The sequence below is a fragment of the Mobula hypostoma genome, chromosome 11 (genome assembly GCF_963921235.1).
Source record: "Mobula hypostoma chromosome 11, sMobHyp1.1, whole genome shotgun sequence".
Classification (NCBI taxonomy): domain Eukaryota; kingdom Metazoa; phylum Chordata; class Chondrichthyes; order Myliobatiformes; family Myliobatidae; genus Mobula; species Mobula hypostoma.
The window spans coordinates 75,373,466-75,388,303 of NC_086107.1; positions in this window are offsets into that span (position 1 = coordinate 75,373,466).

Here is a 14,838-nt window from a genome sequence, read left to right on the forward strand (position 1 = left end):
TAAAAATAGTGTGTGTGTGGGGGAGATTTCTGTCTCTCCCATACCGTCAGAGTTCCAGACCCACCATCACCTTCCAGGTGGATTTTTGCTCCTCCCCCTTCTACAGCAGAACATCTCATGTTCCCCCCCCCCTTTACAATGGGCAACAGAAGGGTTGGGCTGGTACCACCACTGCCTCAGAACACCAGAGTCCCAGGTTTGATCCTGACCTTCAGGTGCTCCAGTTTTATCCACACCCCAGAGGCATGTGGGTCACTAGGTTGATTGGCTGGTGTAAGTTACCATTGTGAGTGAGTGAAATTCATGGGTAAATGAGAGAGAATAGGTTGCAGAAAATCAGAATCAGGTGTATTATAGAAACATATAAAACCGAAAGCACAATACAGGCCCTTCGGCCCACAAACATGTACTTGCTTTAGAAATTACCTAGGGTTACCCATAGCCCTCTATTCTTCTTAGCTCCATGTACCTATCCGGGATTCTCTTAAAAGACCCTATTGTATCTGCCTCCACCACCGTCACCAGCAGCCCATTCCACGCACTCACCACTCTCAGCATAAAAAACTCATCCCTGACACCTCCTCTGTACCTACTTCCAAGCACCTTAAAACTGTACCCTCTCATGGTAGCCACTTCAGCCCTGGGGAAAAGCCTCTGACTATCCACATGATCAATGCCTCTCATCATTTTGTACACCTCTATCAGGTCACTTCTCATCCTCCATTGCTCCAAGGAGAAAAGGTCGAGTTCACTCAACCTATTCTCATAAGGCATGCTCCCCGATCCAGGCAACATCCTTGTAAATCTCCTCTGCACCCTTTCTATGGTTTCCACATCCTTCCTGTAGTGAGGCGACCAGAACTGAGCACAGTACTCCAAGTGGGGTCTGACCAGGGTCCTATATAGCTGCAACATTACCTCTTGGCACTTAAACTCAATCCCATGATTGATGAAGGTCAATGCACTGTATGCCTTCTTAACCACAGAGTCAACCTGCGTAGCAGCTTTGAGTGTCCTATGGACTCGGACCCCAAGATCCCTCTGATCCTCCACACTGCCAAGCGTCTTACAATTAATGCTATATTCTGCCATCATATTTGACCTACCAAAATGAACCACCTCACACTTATCTGGGTTGAACTCCATCTGCCACTTCTCAGCCCAGTTTTGCATTCTATCGATGTCCCACTGTAACATCTGACAGCCTTCCACACTATCCACAACACACCCCACCTTTGTGTCATCAGCAAATTTACTAACCCATCCCTCCTCTTCCTCATCCAGGTCATTTATAAAAATCACGAAGAGTAGGGGTCCCAGAACAGATCCCTGAGGCACACCACTGGTGACCGACCTCCATGCAGAATATGACCCGTCTACAATCACACTTTGCCTTCTGTGGGTAAGCCAATTCTGGATCAACAAAGCAAGGTCCCCTTGGATCCCATGCCTCCTTACTTTCTTAATAAGCCTTGCACGGGCACCTTATCAAATGCCTTGCTGAAATCCATATACACTACATCTACTGCTCTACCTTCAACAATGTGTTTAGTCACATGATCAAAAAATTCAATCAGGCTCGTAAGGCACGACCTGTCTTTGACAAAGCCTAATCATATTATGCCTCTCCAAATGTTCATAAATCCTGCCTCTCAGGATCTTTTCCATCAACTTACCAACCATTGAAGTAAGACTCATTGGTCTATAATTTCCTGGGCTATCGCTACTCCCTTTCTTGAATAAGAGAACAACATCTGCAACCCTCCAATCCTCTGGAACCTCCTTCGACCCCATTGATGATGCAAAGATCATCGCCAGAGGCTCAGCAAACTCCTCCCTTGCCTCCCACAGTAGCCTGGGGTACATCTCGTCTGATCCCGGAGACTTATCCAACTTGATGCTTTCCAAAAGCTCCAGCACATCCTCTTTCTTAATGTCTGTATGCTCAAGCTTTTCAATCTGCTGTAAGTCATTCCTACAATCACCAAGATCCTTTTCTGTAGTGAATACTGAAGCAAGGTATTCATTAAGTACCTCTGCTATCTCCTCCAGTTCCATACACACCTTTCCACTGCCTTACTTGATTGGTCCCATTCTGTCACGTTTTATCCTCTTGCTCTTCACATACTTGTAGAATGCCTTGGGGTTTTCCTTAATCCTGTCTGCCAAGGCCTTCTCATGGCCCCTTCTGGCTCTCCTAATTTCATTCTTAAACTCCTTCCTGCTAGCCTTATAATCTTCTAGATCTCTATCATTACCTAGTTTTTTGAACTTTTCGTAAGCATTTCTTTTCTTCTTGTCTAGATTTACAACAGCCTTTGTACACACGGTTCCTGTACCTTACCATCCTTTCCCAGTCTCATTGGAACATACTTATGCAGAACGCCACACAAATATCCCATGACCATTTGCCACATTTCTTCCATACATTTCCCTGAGAACATCTGTTTCCAATTTATGTTTCCAAGTTCTTGCCTGATAGCCTCATATTTCCCCTTACTCCAATTAAACATTTCCCTGACTTGTCTGTTCCTGTACCTCTCCAATGCTATGGTAAAGGAGATAGAATTATGATCATTATCTCCAAAATGCTGTCCCACTGAGAGACTTGACACCTGACCAGCTTCATTTCCCAATACCAGATCAAGTACAGCCTCTCCTCTTGTAGGCTTATCTACATATTGTGTCAAGAAACCTTCCCGAACACTCCTAACAAACTCCACCCCATCTGAACCCCTTGCTCTAGAGAGACGCCAATCAATATTTGGGAAATTAAAATCTCCCACTACGGCAACCCTGTTATTATTACTCCTTTGCAGAATCTGTCTCCCTATCTGCTCCTTGACGTCCCTGTTAATATTGGGTGTTCTATAAAAAACACCCAGTAGAGTTATTGACTCCTTCCTGTTCCTAACTTCCACCCACAGAGACTCCATAGACAATCCCTCCATGTCTTCCTCCTTTTCTGCGGCCATATTATTACTGACATGTGTCATGAAATTTGTTGTTTTCTGGCAACTGTACATTGCAAGATATATAAAAAATCTAAAAAACCTTGGGAGACAGGAACACAGAACACAGAGCCTTGGTAATCTTGGGAGACAGGAACGCAAAACACAGAGCCTTGGCAATCTTGGGAGACAGGACATACCTGGAGAAGGCGTGGACACAGAGACGGTTTCCCAACTCAAGGTGGCGGCAAATGGCCGGACCTACCTAGCGAAGGCGAGGACACAAAGAGACAGTTCCAAACAACAAAAGATAGTTCCTTATCTAGACACAGCAAGGTTCCGGTCTTGCTCCGGCAGTAGAACTTGACAGCGATACAGGCGAAGGTTGCAGGCAAGGCTTCAGAAGGAAGGGGAAGGGGAGGGAAGGGAACAGTCCAGCAACTGAAGCTGAACCCAGGCGCTGTTTATGTAGCCAGCCCAAGATGCGAATTATGCGCCTCAATTAAGGCACCAACAGAACAAGGGAAAACCGGAAAACCTGGAATAAGGATCGATGGACCGGTCCGCCAACCGGAATGCGGACTTCACGGACCGGACCATGACAGTAACACCTGCCCCTCCGCCCCCTCCCCCCACCAATGGGAGCCTCCTGGTGACTAAACAAGCTCTCCAGGACTAAGGACGACACAGGCGGGTGGTGGGGGGCAGTCAACAGGAGGAAAACCAAGATGGCAAAACTAAAACGACAGTGTCTGTGTCGCTGGGTCCATATTTGGCTGGACTGTTCTGTCATATGGGGGGTGCTGGGAGCGGACCCAAATGCAAGACACGGACACTGAAGCACTAGGAACAGGACAAGGTGTGTCAAGCAAGCAAGGGAAGTAGGGAAGAAACGACGTTGGACATGACATAGGCCCTGGACGAGACTAGGATGCAGGACCTGGGCTAGGACTTGACTAGGAAAGCGGAACCAGGACAAGGAACTAGGAACTTGGAACCTGGACAAGGACTCCGAGCTAGAGATTGGACAGGGTCCTGGAACCTGGGTCTTGACTCGGGCTCGGACTCCGGATCTAGGCGAGGACAAGACGTGGCAAGGCAACAGGACTGGACTTGGCGGCAGGACATGGGACTCCTGGGCAGGATGCAGGACCAGAACTGGATGAGGACACGAAGCTCAGATTTGGTCTTGGGAGACAGGAACGCGGAACACAGAGCCAGGACCCCTCCTTGGGAACAGGACGTAGGGCCAAGATTATAAGGCTAGCAGGAAAGAGCTTAAGAATGAAATTAGGAGAGCCAGAAGGGGCCATGAGAAGGCCTTGGCGAGCAGGATCAAGGAAAATCCCAAGGCATATTACAAGTATGTGAAGAGCAAGAGGATAAGACGTGAGAGAATAGGACCAATCAAGTGTGACAGTGGAAAAGTGTGTATGGAACCGGAGGAGATGGCAGAGGTACTTTCAGTGTGGTGCGCAGGTATCACATGGTAGTGTGCTGACAAATGCAATTCATGTATTTTTATATAATTAATTGTTTAAATGAACAAGAATGCTTAATCAAACAATATATATATACAAGATCACTTAAATATTATTGAAATACTAAACATACAACAGTGAAGAGCAGTCCGATGGGTTGCATCATAGCCTGGTATGGAGGCTCCAATGTGCAGGATTGCAAGAGGCTGTGGAGGGTTGACAGCCAGCCAGATCCATCACAGGCACAACCCAGTGCCCTCTCCCCCTTTACCCTCTCTCACCTCATCTGCTTGCCTGCCCATCACCTCCCCATTTTCTTTCTTCCCCGGTCTTCTGTCTTCTCCCATCAGATTCCCCCTTCTCCAGCCATGTATCTCTTTCACCAATCAACCTCCCAGCTCTTTACTTCAACCCCCCCCCCGCCCACCTCCTGGTTTCACCTGCCACCTCATGCTTCTCCCTCCCTTTCCCCTACTTTCTTACTCTAAATCCTCATCTTCTTCTCCAGTCCTGATGAAGGGTCTCGGCCCGTAACGTTGACTATATGCTTTTCCATAGATGCTGTCTGGCCTGGTGAATTACAGTAAGTACATATACATTAAATAGTTAAATTAAATAAGTGTGCAAAAATAGAAATAAAAAAGTAGTGAGTTTTTTTTGGATTCAATGTCCATTCAGGAATCGGATGGCAGAGGGGAAGAAGCTGTTCCTGAATCACTGAGTGTGTGCCTTCAGGCTTCTGTACCTCCTTCCCTATGGTAGCAATGAGAACAGGAAATGACCTGAGTGATAGGGGTCCTTAATGATGGCCACGCCTTTCTGAGGCATTGCCCCTTGAAGATATCTTGGGTACTGCAGAAACAACCTGGCACTCAATGTCAGTAAGACGAAAGAGCTGATCGTGGACTTCAGGAAGGGTAAGATGAAGGAACACATACCAATCCTCATAGAGGGATCAGAAGTGGAGAGAGTGAGCAGCTTCAAGTTCCTGGGTGTCAAGATCTCTGAAGATCTAAACTGGTCCCAACATATCGATGTGGTTATAAAGAAGGCAAGACAGCGGCTATACTTTATTAGGAGTTCGAAGAGATTTGGCATCTCAACAAATACACTCAAAAACTTCTATAGTTGTATCGTGGAGAGTATTCTGACAGGCTGCATCACTGTCTGGTATGGTGGGGCTACTGCACAGGACTGAAAGAAGCTGCAGAAGGTTGTAAATCTAGTCAGCTCCATCTTGGGAACTAGCCTACAAAGTACCCAGGACATCTTTAGGGAGCGGTGTCTCAGAAATGCAGTGAGCATTACTAAAGACCTCCAGCACCCAGGACATGCCCTTTTCTCACTGTTACCATCAGGTAGGAGGTACAGAAGCCTGAAGACACACACTCAGTGATTCAGGAACAGCTTCTTCCCCTCTGCCATCCAATTCTTAAATGGACATTGAATCTTTGGACACTATCTCACTTTATTTTTAATATACCATATTTCTGTTTTTGCACATTTTAAAACATCTATTCAATATACATAATTGATTTACTTGTTTATTTATTTGTGTTACTATTATTTTTTCCTCTTCTTCTATGTCATGTATTGCATTGAACAGCCGCTGCTAAGTTAACACATTTCACATCACATGCCGGTGATAGTAAACCTGATTCTGATACAATGGAGACTAGTGCCCATGACAGAACTGACTTAGTTTAAACATGAGAAGGTGAGCAGATGCTGGAAATCAAGGCAACACACACACAATGCTGAAGGAACGCAGCAGGTCAAGCTGTATCTATAGAAAAGAATAAACAGTCGAAGTTTCAGGTCAAGACCCATTTTCAGGACTGAGAGGGAAGGTGGAAGACGCCAGAATAATAAAGTAGAGGCTAACTATGGGGTGACAGGTGAAGCTTGGTGGATGGGGAAGGGCTGGAGAAGAAAGAATCTGATAGGAGAGCGGGGTGGACCACAGGAGAAGAGGAAGTGATAGGCAGATGAGAAGAAGTAAAAAGTCAGAGTGGGGAGCTGAGGAATGGGTTGCGGGGGGGGGGAGTTTACTCACCAGAGGGAGAAATCAATATCTCTGCCATCAGGTTGGAGGCTATCCAGATGCAATATTAGGTGTTGCGCCTCCACTGTGAGGGTGGCCTCGTCTTGACACGTTGGCACGGGAATGGGAATGGGAACGGGAATGGGAATGGGACTGGGAATGGGAACGGGTATGGGAATGGGAACGGGAGTGGGAATGCAAATGGCAATGGCAATGGGAATGGGTACGGGAACGGGAATGGGAACGGGAACGGGAGTGGGAATGAGTATGCAAACGGGAACGGGAATGGGAATAAAAACGTTTGACCACTGGGAAGTCCTGCTTGTGGCGGATGGTGCAGAGATGCTCGACAAAGCAGTCCCCCAGTTTATGACGGGTCTCACCAAGGTCGCATCGGGAGCACAGGGTACAATAGACCCCAGCATATTCACAGGGCACAATAAACCCCAGCATATTCACAGGGCACAATAGACCCCAGCATATTCACAGGGCACAATAGACCCCAGCATATTCACAGGGCACAATAGACCCCAGCACATTCACAGGGTACAATAGACCCCAGCACATTCACAGGGCACAATAGACCCCAGCACATTCACAGGGTACAATAGACCCCAGCATATTCACAGGGCACAATAGACCCCAGGAAATTCACAGGGTACAATAGACCCCAGCATATTCACAGGGCACAATAGACCCCAGCATATTCACAGGGCACAATAGACCCCAGCATATTCACAGGGCACAATAGACCCCAGCATATTCACAGGGTACAATAGACCCCAGCATATTCACAGGGCACAATAGACCCCAGGAAATTCACAGGGTACAATAGACCCCAGCATATTCACAAGGCACAATAGACCCCAGGAAATTCACAGGGTACAATAGACCCCAGCATATTCACAGGGCACAATAGACCCCAGGAAATTCACAGGGTACAATAGACCCCAGCATATTCACAGGGCACAATAGACCCCAGGAAATTCACAGGGCACAATAGACCCCAGCATATTCACAGGGCACAATAGACCCCAGGAAATTCACAGGGTACAATAGACCCCAGCATATTCACAGGGCACAATAGACCCCAGGAAATTCACAGGGCACAATAGACCCCAGCATATTCACAGGGCACAATAGACCCCAGCATATTCACAGGTGAGGTGTTGCCTTACCTGATGGGCTGTTTGGGGCCCTAATGGAGGTGAGGAAGGAGGTGAATGGGCAGGTGTAGCACTTTGGTCGCTTGCAAGGGTAAATGCCAGGAAGCAGATTAGTGGGTCGGGACGAATGGACAAGGGAATCATGGAGGGAGCAATCCCTGTGGGAAGTGGAAAGGGAGGAGGCAAATATATGTTTAGTGGCAGGATCCCTTTGGAGATGGTGGAAGTTGCGGAGGATGATGTATTGGAGGGGTGTATAGGGTGTCTAGGGAGAGGTAGCACCTCTGGTGGGGGGCCTGCTGTGCCCTTTTTCAGGGCAGTTCGTCCACCTTTGGTCCCCACCTGGTGCTCAGCTCTCATCTGTGGCTCCAAGTAACGGGAACATGCGCAGCGGCCACACCCCGGTAAACCATCTCGGCAGGCGGGCCAAACCAGGTGAGGGTAGCTGACGGGTCTTCAACCCTCAGTGGGGTAGGGGATCTGCCTGTCCCGGCATGTGAAGTCTGGCCATGGCAGATTGAGCGGAGGAGACCGATTAATGGTCCAACAGTCAAGAAGGCAGGCCCAGCAGGCGTTTGTGGAGCACTAAGAGCACGACAAGGAACTTAGAATTCCTGGTCATCCACTGCAAGAGGTGGTGATCTCTTTAACCTCACCTGGCAGAACGCAAAGGCAGACCACAGCTGTAACCGGCCACAAACATGATTTCCCAATATGTCAGAGTGGTGTGCAGGGAAATTGTCCGCTAACTGGAAATTCCAGTTGCGACCTGACGACAACACAGATATATTGGATACAGACGCTCATGGCGTGGTAGGTAAGGACAAGAGGAACTCTATTCACTATTTAGGCAGTGGGAAGATGGGGAGATTGCGGATATCTGGGAAATGGAGGAGATGTGGGTGAGGGCAGCATCAATTGTAATGGAGGGACATCCCATTCTTTAAAGAAGGAAGACAAATCTGATGTCCTGGAATGGAAAGTCGCATCCTGAGAACAGATGTGGCGGAGGTGAAACTGAGAAGAAGGAAATAGCATTTTTACAGGAGACAGGACGGGAAGAGGTAGAGTCGAGATAATGGTGGGGATCGGTAGGTTTATAAAAGATGTCGGTTAACAGTTCGTCCCCAGAAATGGTGACAGAGAGATTGAGAAAGGGGAGAGAAGTTTCAGAGATGGACAAAGTGAATTTAAGGACAGGGTGAAAGTCAGAGGCAAAGTTTTTTAAATTGACAAGCTTAGCATGGGTACATGATTGGGGTCATCGATGTAGCAGAGGAAGAGTTGGGGAGTATAACCAGGGAGGGCTTGGAACATAGAATGTTCTACGTTGCAAATGAAGAGGCAGGCATAGCTGGGGCCCATGCGAGTGCCATGGCTACCCCTCGAGTTTGGAGAGAGTGTGAGGAGCAAAAGGAGAAATTATTCAGGTTGAGGGCCAGTTCTGCCAGATGGAGGAGGGTGGTGGTGGATTGGTTGGTTCTTATGACTTTCTGCAGCTTATTACAATCCTGTGTAGTAGCCTTCACCCCCCCCCCCACCAGACGGTGATGCAGCCAGTTAGAATGCGCTCTATGATACATATGCGACTTCAATCGGATTGAAGATACTAAAGCCCGAAAACAGGTACCACCAGGCTCAAGTATAGCTTCTGTCTGTCTGTATCTTGTTTTACGGTGGTTGGCATCCAGCTTAATGGTGCATTACCGCCACCCTCTGCTCCAGAATGTGCACTAGACATACATTCTAAATCCCTTCACCCAATCACACACACACACACACACACACACACATATATACAAACCTACACTTCACCCTCCCATCTTTGACCATCCTAGTATCCTATTCCTGTTTATTCGTCATATTCTATAAAAAACCCCTGTACCCCTTAAAAACGCTAAAAATACCCGGACTTGTGCTCTCTCACCCATGCCCAGCAACCCTTTTAATGTGAATTCCTGCATCCCCAACTCCCTTAATTTATTTCTCATCATCTCTCTCTGTATCCCATACTTCCTGCAACACAAAACTACATGTTCTACTGACTCCTCTTCCTGACATTCCTCACACAATCCTGTCTGGTGTTTCCCTATCATTTTCAATGTTTTGCTTAATGCACAATGCCCCAGCCTTAACCTAGTCCACACAATTTCCTCTCTTCTGTTTCCATTACCTACCCTAGTAACTGCAACACTCTTTTGTATTTGATATAGATGCCTCCCTTTCCCCTCCCTGTCCCATCTTTCTTGCCACATTCGGTTGACTTTTTCCCAGATTACACACTTAACCTCTGCTTTACTGATACTAATGTGCATTTCCACATTTTCTTTCTTTAACGCCCTCTTTGCCAACTCATCCACCCTCTCATTCCCCTTCACCCCTACATGTGCTGGAACCCATAGAAACTTTACCTGACCTCCCTGATTTGCAATTCTTGTAACTAACTGAAGGACTTCATAAAGTACATCTTGCCGACTGTTTGTGTGAAAAGACCTTAAACTTGCTAGAACTGAGGATGAATCTGAACATATCAATGCTTTGGATGGTCTGGCTTTCTGCACCCATTGCAACGCAACCAACACTGCCAGCATCTCCACTGTAAACACCCCTAACTTATTAGATGTTCTTCTGCTGATTCCAATCGCACCATCTGTATAAATGTGAGTATAATCACTATACTTTTCCATCACATGACAGTTAAATGCATTTACCAAATCTGTTTTATATCTTTCTTTCCTTTTTACCTCTAACAAATGCCAGTCTATGTCAGGCCATACAAGCTTCCACGGAGCTACAACCGGATAAACTACTGAAGGACTTATCCTCAGATCAAACACTCCACATTCTTTCGCGATATCATTCCCTACCCGACTAAAGGTATCCCTCTGAAACCTCCCATTTTCCCAGCACTCCTGCAACACTCCTTTAGTAGGGTGAGAATCATTGTGCCCCTGCAAGTTAGCCCAGTAGCTTGCCATCAGTTGCATCCTTCTTAGTTCCAAAGGCATTATTCCCATTTCTACCTGTAGGGCTGACACTGGTGACATTTTAAAAGCCCCACTGCACACTCTCAAGGCCTGAGCCTGAATCACATCCAGTTTCCTTATAAGAGACCTAGCTGCTGATCCATATACTATATTTCCATAATCCAATACAGATCTTACTAAAGCCACATACATTCTCTTCAAAGCTGAACAACTTGCTCCCCATTCCCTACCAGTCAAACATCTCATCACATTTATTACTTTTTTACATTTCTCCTCAACTTTCCTGATATGGTCTGCCCATGTTAATCATGAATCAAATACAACTCCCAGAAATTTAAATGATGCAACCCTTTCTAATTCAACCCCATACATCCTTAACTTCTTCCCTACCTCAACCCTTTTCCTGGTAAAAAATACAGTTTGAGTTTTGTCTACTGAAAATCTACATCCCCAATCATAACCCCACTCCACCACTTCATCAATTGCTTCTTGTAGTTTCCTGATTATATGGTCCATGTTCCTGCCTCTTTTCCACAAGGCCCCATCATCCGCAAACAGTGACCTACCTATATCCACTGGTACCTTTGTGAAGACATCATTGATCATAATCATGAAAAGTAACGGGCTAATCACACTACCTTGAGGTGTGCCATTTTCCACTATGTACTGTTTTGATAATTCTGATCCAATCCGAACTTGAATTTTTCTACCAAACAAAAAATCTTTAATCCAATTAAAAACTCTCCCACCAACCCCCATCTTGTGCAGTTCAATTAATAATCCTTCCTTCCACATCATATCATAGGCTTTTTCAATGTCAAAGAACACTGCCACTACTGACTCTCTATTTGCCTGGGCCTTCCTTATTTCAGTCTCTAACATAATCACTGAGTCCATGGAATTCCTTCCCTTTCTAAAACCACTCTGATAACTTGCCAGCATTCCCCTTTTCTCAAGCTCATATGATAACCTTTCTGTTATCATCCTTTCCATTATCTTACATATACTTGATGTTAATGCAATTGGTCTGTAGCTAGTGGGTTTTGACAGATCCTTGCCAGGCTTCCTTATTGGAATTACTACTGCTTCTTTCCATGCACTTGGTAATCTTCCCTCCTCCCACACTCTGTTATAAAAATGCAGCAATTTCAAGAGCGCTCCTTCTCCTAGATTTTTTAGCATCACAGAGCATATCAGATCTTTCCCTGGGGAGGTTGGTCTCGATCTCTTTATTGCTCTCACCATTTCTGCTAATGTAAATAGATCATCAATTATATCATCTGTTCCTTCCCTCCTGCTTAACACACCTGGGTGTTGGCTCATTATTCTTTCCCTTCTTCTTCTCCCTTCTTCAGACAAATTTTCTGAACTGTGTATCAGTACAAATGACTTGGCCATGATCTCAGCCTTATCCCTACTGGAGACTGCAGTTTCCTCCTCAGATATCATTACTGGATATTCCCATTCCCTTCTATCTCCTCCCATCCTCTTAATCATTCCCCATATCTCTCCTACAGGTGTTGTTCTTCCTACCTTGTCGCAAAAACTCCTCCAACTTGCCCTTTTAGCTTGACGTATAGTTCTTCTCACCACTGCCTGTGCTTTCTTATATTGAACCAAATGCTGCATACTATGGGTTCTTTTAACTAGCCTGAATGCTCTATTTCTGTTTTTTACAGCCTGACAACATTCCTCTGTCCACCATGGTACCAGTTTTCTATTCATCCTATTTTTACTCCTAGGTATAGATCCTTCTGCTGCCATGATAATTGCTGAAGTCACCTGACTGTTTAATTCATCTACATTTCCAGAAATATCAATCTTTGTCAACCCTTCTTCACTCAACTTCTGGAACTTACCCCAATCAGCTTTTTCAAACACCCACTTTGGGGTTCCGCCACCTGGTCTTACTTCAACTCTTTCACCCACTGAACACAAAACTGGGTAGTGATCACTGCCTACTGTTGAAGTAGTCCAAACTCCCCAGTTACTAATGCCAGCCAAGGTATTAGACACTAACGTAATATCTAACACTGACTCAGTTCCTGTTGTTATATCTATCCTTGTGCCGCTACCATCATTCATACACACCAAATCCCTTTCTTCCGTCAAATCTTCAATTACCTTTCCATTTGGATCTGTAATCTGATCCCCCCATATTGTGCTATGAGCATTGAAATCTGCACACCACACTACTTTATGTCTGTTTTGTCCTTGTATCTTTAATAGGCTGTCCAAATCCAACCTTTTACATGGATTGTAGTAGTTAATTATAACCACTCCCTCCCCTCTCTCCCACACTTCCACCACTATGTATTCCTGATCATCTCCTTTCTCCAGTACCCGATATGGTATACCTTGCTTGATTAACATAGCACAACCCCCTCCTCCCCCTAGATTTCTATCTTTCCTTATCATTGTATACCCATATACCACAAAGTCTAAAGTTGGTTTCAACCAAGTTTCCTGAATACACACTACATCCGGTTTTACAACCATTTCTTTAATAAAGTGCTTGAATTCCTGGCTATTGGCCAGTAAGCTCCTTGTATTCCATTGTAAAAGAATCACCATAATTAGTATTAACCAACACATGACACTTCCTGGCTTGACTGATTACTGAGGTTCTCCCTCACTTCCTCCCATGTCAGTCCTACTAACCCTAAATGGTTTACTGCTGCTTTTACCACCAACTGAATTTTGTCACTTTTTGACTTTACCTCAGCAGTACTATTAATCACTCCTGCAATGAATGTTACTAGAGCCTTTTTGTCTACATAAATCCTGTCATTTGTTCTTTGTTGCATCTCTCGTATCCCTATTGCTCCCTGTTCATTAGGAGCATTATTCTGTTCTCTTGACATTCTTACAGCTTCTGCATAAGTGATCTTTCTTTTCACTCTTATTTCTTGAATTTTAGTCTCCCGTCTCACAACCTCACACCCACTATATGCAACATTATGAACTCCTCCACAATTGCAGCATTTTGGTTGAACTCCTGTTCCGCACTTTCCATATTCATGATCACCCCCACATCTAGCACATCTCCTCTGCCTTTTACAGTTTTTAGCCACGTGTCCAAACCTTTGACAATTATAGCACCTCAATGGCTTTGGCACATACACCCTTACTGGGTAACTCATGAAACCCAGGAACACCTTCCTTGGCACTCTTTCTTCTTCAAATTCAATCAATACTGATTCACTTTCCTTTTTCACTCCCTCCTTTGTTGTTTTCAGTCTTTGAACATTCATTACTTTCCCTCCTTTCATATTCCTCTTTATCTCCTCCATATCTATACTCATTGGTACCCCCGTGATCACTCCTTTACAACCACTGTTTTGTGCTCCCACCCTCCCAGTGTATTCCACCTTGCATTTTCCTATCTTTTAGCTTGAGTGCTTTCTCAAGTTGTTCCTCATTCGCACATCTTACCAATAAGTTGCCATCATTAAGGACTTTTGCAAATACTATTTCCCCTATCTTATTTGTCAGAGTTGTTGTTAGCACAAACGGGTTAATTTTCTTCATATGTCCCTGAGCCTTCTCATTAAACCTAATTATGACAACACCTCCTCACTGAGCTTGTTCATCTTCCTCACTTTCAGAGCTTTCTCCACTATCATTTCTTATTCTTTTATTCCCTTTGTCTTGGTTTTTATTCATCCGACCCCTCACTACCTCCTCATTCCCTTTATTTCTCCCTTCACAATAATCCACCTCTCCCCAGCTGCCTACCTCTGGTCCCAAGTCTCTATCCCTCTCCTTCTCCACTTTCTTTCCCTCAACCCCGCCTCTTATCTTGTCCGCCATTACCGGAACCACACGACCCCCTCCCAGCAATTTCCGTTCCTTCCCCACTCTCTTTCCCTCAACAGGTTCCAAAACACACTCACGCATCAAGCAAAACACAGCCAGCTTCCAGCAGCAGCCCACACTCCGTCAGACTCTCAAGTCTAGCTTCTACGCCACTGTAAAAGACTATTGAACATCCTGGTACAATAAGATGACGTGTTGACCTTGTACCTTACTGTCTGCGTGGACTATGCAAGTTTAACACTTTATTCTGCATTTTGTTTTGTTTTCCTTTGCACTACCTCAGTGCACTGGTGATGAAAGCATCTGTACAGGTGGCACGCAAAATAAAATCTTTGCAATAATAAATTAATTTAGCAAACACAATGACCTCCACCTCTCTAGCTGCGCTGT